Raw genomic sequence first — 9050 nt, 5'->3', positions numbered from 1 at the left:
CTGGGGCTAGTCTGCTGCAGTGAAATTACACAGTAACTGTGTACACTGTGTGTCCATTGTTCATTGAAACGTGATACTAAATCAGTGTGGCTACATTTCTCAGACAGTGGATTTCGCAGAGATGAAAAATACCACCAAAGAGTCGTTCCTTAAAAAATATAACATTTGTTTGGAATCTGTCTCCTTCCTCTATCTCTCTGTTTCTCTATCTACTTCTTTCTTTGTGTGGCCTGTTCTTGTCCCGATCTCTGTGGTGGAAACGAGCTTGTGTAGCTCAGGTCCTATTTGGCTATAATATGTTTTACAATCTATATGTATCAGAAATTTTTGTCATTGTAAATTGTATATACCGTTATCTTGTTGATCTGTCCTGTACGCACAACATCTATTGCATGTCTCTCCGCCCTGAGACAGGGATTCCTCTATTGTTTCTCCCATTTTTTCCCTGTAAAAAGGGTGTTTGTATTGAGTTTTTCCTTATTCAAATCGTAGATCTCAGGACAGAGGGTGTCGTATGCGTTAGCCTTCATATTGTAAAGCCCCGTGAGGGAAATTGTGATTTGTGATTTTGGGCTAGGCAATATTAACAAAATTTGACTTGACCTTACCTATTAGAGTCAACATTCTTTCCACTGCAAATCAACTCCTGCTGCTGTAGTTACAGATCAGCCACAGACAAGACTTTGTTCAATGTTTACACGCCTGCCAGCTTGGATTAGAAATTAGGCGAACATCCTCCACGTGTGCATGAGAGTCACCATCTCCTGCAGTCTGTGTGACATTTAAAATCAGCTAGGTTGTGCGGCTGTATGTTTTGTAACAGGAGAAGTCCACGGTCACATAACTCCCCCTGACACACGCGTAGCGGAGTTGCCTGTGACGAGGCGGCATATCCAGTGACAAACACAGGCGAGATGGAAACAAAAATGTGTTTGCTGACTTCACAGGGAGCAAAGTATGGAGGAGTGTTGCTGCAAGCCATGCACCTGTAGCTATAGTTTGCAAAAGTTTAATTCTAACTACGGCAAATATATTTTAGAAGCGGCACTGCTGCCTTATTTGCGGTGTGTATATAGTTTGTCAATTTGCTTTTTGAGACTTTTAAGACTGTAGTTCTTTTAAGACTGGAGGATCCTTAATTCTTTGTGATTTCACAATAACATTAGAGTGGGTCATCCACTAATCGGTGGTTCGATTTCTCCAGTCTGCATGTTGAAGTATCCTTGAGAAAGAGAGCTTGTGCATTCGGGTGAATGATTAGTCTCATCAGTCTTTGATTTGAGAGCAGGTGAACACCTGACATGGTAACACCAGCCATCGGTGTGTGAGTGGGTGAATGTGAATGTGAATGTGGTGTTACACCGCTCTGAATGCTCAAAAAGACCAGAGAGGTGCTATAGAAGAACGGTTTCTCCAGAAACCTTTGTCATTAGTAATCGTCTAAAACATTGTGAGTTTGACAACTGACAACTAATCACAATATTAACAATGGATCAAATGACTTAGTGTAATTAAAGCAGTCACTCATCAAGCAAGAGCCAGATATGTTTCTCCGACTAAATTAACACTTATGTTTCCACATATCTGCTGGATGTGTGAGTAGACAACTGTTTGTTAACATGTATACCATACGTAGTTTAGAAGGAGAGATGTCAGTGTTATCTTTACAGCCTGTTCTGCTGCCCTCAAGAAGCCAAAAAGAATGACTGAATGCTACTTTAAATCAGTTATATTTCTGTAACCTCTTGCTTTTCCAAACCTATTGTCTAAGTATGAAGTATTTCTCAAAGTTCAGAGCTGTTATCTGCAACAGTAGTTGGTGACTGAAAGAAGTATTATTGGCTGCAGGACATAGAATGAATCAGGGCGCTGGCCTCTCATCCCTTTCCTGGACTTCTAAAATAACCTCCACATGTGCACAGGTCAGGTCAGGGGGGTTATCGCCCACCTTCTATTCATGTCCTCATTGTCGGACCACCGGATGACACCCAGCAAAGGGCCTGGACAATAATGTAATTATCATACGTCATTTTTTTTGTTCTTCAGGCCAAAGATAAGACAGGAAGCTATATTTATTATCCTGCCCCTCCTTCCTCATGTCTATCTTTGTCTGCCTCCTACCTCCTAAGACCTCAACCTTCATCTCACTGCCTCTTTATCCTTTGATGTAACCATTTGAGGTCCCAACTCATCATACTTGACTTGTTTGTTAAGGAAATCAAGAATTAGTGGATGACACTGAAATGAAGAGTATGGGGGAGTTTGTGGCCACATGCTTGCGAGGCAGCCTTAAATCACCCCAAACATCAGGGATAGGAGAGAATACAGTGTACAGTTACATTTTATTCTGTCAAGCCAAGGATAAGTTTTATTTATGAAATTCCTGTAAATGGATAAAGACTTTACTCCCTTTATGTTTATTTGGGACTTTTTTCTGGAGTCTTGCAGTAACCACGATGCTGCCAGGCAACCAGGACTCCAGGAGGTCACAGCACCCGGCCAAGAAATAGTCTGGCAAGACATCTCATTTTTATTTTTGTACAGATTAAAAAACTCAAATATAATGAGTTAATTAGTAAGCGTTAGAGGTGTTGGAAGGGTTGAGTTTGTTACCGTTGGACAGAACCAAGCTAGCTGTTTCCCCCAATTTTCAGTGTTGGTGCTAAGCTAAGCTAACCAAACAAGTTACTGTACAGATACTAAAATGGACCAATCTTATCTAATGACCTTCCTTAAAAGGTTGCCTTAATTTCATCTTCTTTATATATAGTTTTGTTTGTCATTCACTTCAAAGAAAAGTCGACAAAATTGCCCAGCCTGTAGAAGTTTTAAGGGGTTCAGGTGCAGCTCCTCCTATTTATGATCCTTGCTGTAAACCAAAAAATAACATGTTGTGGCTGAGATACAACTCAAGTTTGTTTCCTCCATCAAACCAGACAGCATTCGTTTAAAAACAAGGAGGATTGCTGTCTGTTCTGTTGATTCAGAGGGAGAAGTGGACCCAGGAAATGAATATGCTGAGTAAAACAAACGTCCAGACAAACAGATTGCACACTGACAAAAGGGGCAAGAGGGAGCTGCGGCAAAAAATTTGATTTAACTGTGAATATACAGAATACCATGACAACAAGTGCAAAAATGTAGCAGAGAGGTCAAGAAGTTAATGATTTTTATGGTGGAGCCTAAAAGAGACGACAATTAATTATAACAATTATAAATAAGTAACTAAGTAATAAATGTTAGCCAAAAAATTAATTGTTTAGTGCCCAAAGAAAGCCTCAATTTTTTAATTGAATGAAAGCTATATGAAAAGTCAAAATGATTTATCAATTAAATTTCCTCTTTAGCCTTTATGTGATGTTGGAAGTACAAAATATAGCCTATTAAGATCTTTGTAGTACATCACATGGTGCGCGCTGAACTTTGTTGAGGAGCCACTTGGTGTCACCTATTGCTCAAACTCGACTAATTACCTGTGTAACTATTTAGAAATCATGATTGTAAAGTAGCAGTAGAGATATTGTCACAGATCGCTCCTGATCGCTCACATTGTTGCATTCTTCTTCCTGGTTTTTCTTTGTCTTTACCTCATGTTATAACAGACCCAGCCACACCCGCTTTCTCTCCCCTCATCTCCGCTCCCACCACCTGTCCAGACCTGCTCCAGCTGCTTAGTCAGCTGCTTCCCATCAGTTGGACACCCACTATATATATTCTAGTCCATTTCCATTGCCTTTTTGCCAGCTTGTCCTTTGCTAACCTTCCCAGTTTTCTGGTTGTCTGATCCTGTTGGCCTGAACTGTTGCCTTTTTTTCCCCCGGACTCTTCGCCCGTTCCTTGCCCGTCTCATTTGTCTACCTGGTTTTGACCTTTGTCTGATCACAGATATAAAAAAATGCGTGCCTGCTTATGTCAACTGCTTTGTCTTGCGTGTGGGTTTCTCATTGATCTGTGCCTGCACTGTACAGATTTATGGCTTTTTGATATCTTTGAGAACAGTACCAGCTTCCTTAGATTTCACAGTGCTCCAAAGTGCAAATGTAGTTAGATACCTTTTATAATGGGTGTCTGTAAGAAGCAATATCGGCATTATGGTGGTTAAGAGGTCCAAAGGGACCTCTGCATGGATGAGGATGCATCAACAATGCACAGTAGATTTGTGTCTAAGGAGACCCAATGATTTTGTTCTTTAGTTGTTGATTACTGACTTTTAACACAGATTTTCATCAATTGTAGGAAAAAAAATCTGCATAAGAGTTTCTTTTGCAAGGCATAACACTTGAATTTGTTTCTTTTCATGAATTCAGATGAACTGAACTACATAGTGTAGTCAGTTTTTGAGTAAGTTTTCAGGTAGTTCAGGTAGGTTTCTTTCTTGAGACAGAAGTAAACAAAGACTTGCATATAATTATGAAGTCACCCTTGTTATCTTGAAGGGAAAACACTAACTGTCGAGTTAAATGAAAACATGTCCTTGTAATGATTCATTTGCTTTACAATGCTCAGCACGTCTACAAGTATCACTGTGCTTCTCTCTCTAAATTCTTTTGTTTTATTCTCACACTGAAATCACAGAGGAGATTTATGTGGGTGCTGCATAGACTCTTATAATCCTCCATTTTGTAAGCCTTGTGAAAATCTTTAAGAAGGGGCAGAAATGCTTCTAAAAGCATGCCATGTCTTTGCTAGAGTTTATTTTGAACTGGCATTGTTTTTGAAAGGAAAAACAGATATTTGTAAAGGTAATGAGAATGTCAGGGTAGTGTGACAAAAACACTTATTAATACAGATTATCTTGGCCCAGTCATTGTTTGAATTAGGATCGAAGCACATCTAATGGATGATTCTGTAGATGGTCACAGGCATGCTAGAAGTAAAATTGTGTTGTAGAACTAAACAGAGACAGTCTCTTGCCTTGTTCTCACTTTATCTCCTGGCATCTTTAGTGACTTCATGCTTATTGATTAAAAACACACAGACTTACCCGATTAAAATCATCCCATTAGTTCCAAATATATGGTTACTATTGAGCTTTTTCTTTTCTCAAGTCACACAATTATTATTTAATGTACTAATAACCACAGTTAGCATGATCCTCATATCAACAACATTATATTTTTGCTATTTATGAGTAACAGAATATAAAGGAGGGAGGAGAATGTTTTAAATGGCAATGTACGCACATTGTTACCTCTTAGCCTTACTTAAGATAAGCTCCTTTGTCCTTTGGGTCATCCTGTAAGAAAGGCAGCTCACCAGTTAACATGAGTGATCAAGAGAGACTTGAAAGTGGAGTAGGAGAAGGAGGGGAGGAGCATCAGTTTCAGAGAGGGGGGAGGGATTTGGCCAAAACACTGTGACAGGGCTCCTTGTTACACTACAGCAACAGAAAACTCAGACCTTGGGCCAAGACCTGTTGCGCAACCGGTGGTGTGATAGTGTACACAAAAGGGAGTGAAATAGAGTAAGGGGCAACAGATACAAAAGGCCAAGGGAAGATGTACAGGGTATTAGGATATTATAGTGAAATCTGTGTATGTTTTCTTGCTCTGTTGAACACTTTGCATTTACTTGTTCTTCTCTTTTGGTGTTTTAATTCCTTTACATGATGACTCTACTCAGTCATGGTTTCCAGCAAGAGAAATATCTGCCTTCCTCACAGATTGCCTTTCATGGATGTGACAAAAAATATATACATATGTATAAAAAGTCCTGTTGTTTAGATTTAACATTCAAGCGGCACCATGGCTTAGTTAATATCATTTATCAGCAGGAAAATACACAATATTCTGTGGTTAAAACGTACATGTGGTCCACCAGAAACCGCCCCCCTCCTTCCTGGAACAGGCTATGTCCAATCATAGCTAAGTAACTGGAACTAGAGAGACGGGCCTCCAATTGTTAGCATGTCCTGCCAGCAAGCTTACTGCCTACAGTAACTGAGGGTTACTTCCAAAGATAAAGACTACATAACTGGTCAAAGCTATAATCAACATTTATATTATTATAATATGAAAACAATCTGACATACAGAGAATTATCCCCCAAATATACAGCTCCCCACTGTTGTACAGAGCTGCTGCTTGCACATAAGAAAGCCTGCCGTCCAAAATGTCCTGCACTGAACTCTGAAGCTCTGTTGTGGATGTTCTTTCCCATTCATGGGACCTTAAAGTCCGACCAAAGTTATACTACAACAATGAACCTGCCATTAATGAGTACACTCTGATTGGTCCGTTGCACCCACCCCCTCACTGTTTCATGGTGGCGGTGGAGGTAATGAGTCACTCTGTAGTATTCATGCAGGTTGCTGGTTGCTGGGGAATGGCTCAGGATCATGAAAGGCAGTTGTAGCCAGCTGACTGACTCCCCTCCTCACTGAGTTTCTTTTGCATGCTTCAACTGACCCATCAATGAAAAGCCACTTTCTTCCCCCTCTCTGGTGCGTGGCTGTGCAGGAGTGCGAAAGGGAGGTGGGAAAACGATGGACAATACAGTAACCCAACGCTGGCCAGACTCACAATGTGAGGTCTCTGTGCCCTGGTGGACCAACTAACAGAGGGGCCTTTCTCATGATCCAACTGCTTCACCAATCCCACGCCAGCATTCCTCTGCACCTCAATTATGCAGCAAACACATGCATATTCACGTGCCATTCACGTCATCTCAGATGGGACACCCTGTAAAGTAATTAAGATAGCAAAGGAACATGTGATCCCAGTGGACCAATACATACAAAGGACATAACTGACCTGTGATTGCATAATCCTGTCAATAAAAGACTGAGGATGATTGTCTAATCAGTGCTGATGTATCTTGTAGGGACCTTAGGGGTCTCCTGCTGTGCCTTTACAATTTTAGCTTCAATGAGCACAGTATGGCTCCATCCCATGTCACAACAATAATCCTATTAATGCAAATATTCTATTGAAACCCAGCAGTTTTTAATATACTAATGTATATCTTATGTACGCTGCTATTATGAAATTCAGTTTTCACTATCTATTTATAAATAATTGGACTGTAACTTTTTATTATTCTTCTATTAATTGCTGTTATATTCTATTTTCTTCTTCTATTTTTGCTTCTCTTTAATCATGTTCACGTCTTTTCATTTTGCCTCACATATCTCCTTTACATCTTGTCTCAATGCCTATAGTGTATGCTCCATATAAAGCACTTTGAATTGTTGCGTTGTTGAAAGGTACTGTACAAATAAACATGCCTTGCCTCTCAAAGCTATAGCATAGCGACTGATGTCCTACAGCTCGCAGTCGGCACACAAACATGAGTGTAGAGAGCTACGTCATTATATACATTATTGATATCAGCTTGTATTTAGTGTTCATCCATAGAACTGTGAACAAGTCAATAATCAGTCCAGTGAAGGCATGCGCTCAGTCTGTCATGATAAGCCTACTCAAAAAGATAGGGCTCCAACATCTATGATGGCCTGTTGTGACTGTGCACCTAACTAATGGTATGGTTACTGTAGCCTTTGCAAAATGAACACGAGTCTCATCTGGGGCTATTTCAGTGCATTAACCCTAACACCAGCTAAACTGAAAGTTTCTAGGGAAGTATTGCAGTCTACTCCGCAGAAATACTAGGGAAGGAAATGATTTCACCCAAAGCATGATGACCTCCACCCTGCTATCTGAGATATTTGTAAGTGAGTAGTTGAAAAATGAAAACTATGGCCGCACTTGGAGAGCCACAGCTTCCAAACAAGTGTCTTCACTTCACTGAGCCAAACAATATTAGAATTTTGCAGTTGAGAAGTGGAAGACAAATACAGATTTTAAAGTCAAACTTTGGTTTCCACACTTGAGAGTTCATTAAAATGCATTGAACAAACACTCAATCAAGGTGGTGGAAAAGTCACAACAGGGGATGTTTAATCAATCTCAAAGTTAGTGATGTTCACAAAATCAATGACCCAGTGATTAAAGAGAATTGTCGCCCTGTTTTGCAGAAGCCTGCAATCTCTACTAGCTGAAAAACACCCTGGGCAGTGATGTCAAATAGGTCATATATCTAGCATATAATATAAGTTATCTGCTAACGTATCTTGAAGCGCTTGACTTTTAGAATTGACAGTTTCCAACAGACATACTTTTACACAGTAAGTGTGTTCATCGTATTTTTAAAATATGATTAAATTCATCATGCTGTCATTGGTGTTTTGTTAGTTTGTAAGTGTAAATCAGATTTCCGGTGTGATATGCTTACTCGCAGAAAAGAGCTGAGAGGACTTTGTACATCCTTGAAACTGGAGGCAGATTTACAATCCATGTGAAAGCTGTGGGGATCATTTCAAAACCTGATTTACTCACCTCATGAGCCCAAGTACCCCTAACTCCAGATCCTTAAGACAAGCACCCAAAACAGTCTGTAAAATGTTCTGGTTTTTCATTGAACTGTGTCAATTTTATTGTCCAAGTGCTGTTTTAGAGAATTTTCCAAACAGCCAGGAATATGGAGAAATGCGTCTCTACCAACTACAGAGGGACACATCTGGCTTTAACTAATAAACACTTCATTATTTTCACTATGCTAGGTGGTACTTCACTCGTTGCTTGTCCAGGGAGAACATTGTCTATAGTATTGAGGACAAACAGACACAGGATGCAGCCTCTTTTTTACTGTTAACAGTAAATTTTACTACAATTTGTTCTGTATGTAGAACATTTTACACATCTAACTTTGTGTTTGTTGGGATGTATACCGTTTTTTTCATATGAGATAATGTAACACTGAACATGCAAAAGGTATATGTCTTCTGATGAGACATTCATACTACTTTAGTTGGTTCTTAGAAATTTGTATGATGGCGTCTGTATTCAGACGCGGCCGTAGCTCTGTACATAATTTCTTCCTGCAGTGAGCGCAGTACATATTGTTCATTTTGCTCAAGCTCCTATCTTCAAACTATCTAGACCTTAGAAACTATGCTATTTTTATGCATGAAACTACCAGACAATGCAATCTAATTAGGACATTGAGTCATTGTTTCATATGTACTTTTAATATGTACCTACCAATTCCAG

This window comes from Pempheris klunzingeri, chromosome 3, assembly GCF_042242105.1.
Source record: "Pempheris klunzingeri isolate RE-2024b chromosome 3, fPemKlu1.hap1, whole genome shotgun sequence".
Taxonomy (NCBI): Eukaryota; Metazoa; Chordata; class Actinopteri; order Acropomatiformes; family Pempheridae; genus Pempheris; species Pempheris klunzingeri.
This window is presented reverse-complemented; position numbering follows the sequence as displayed.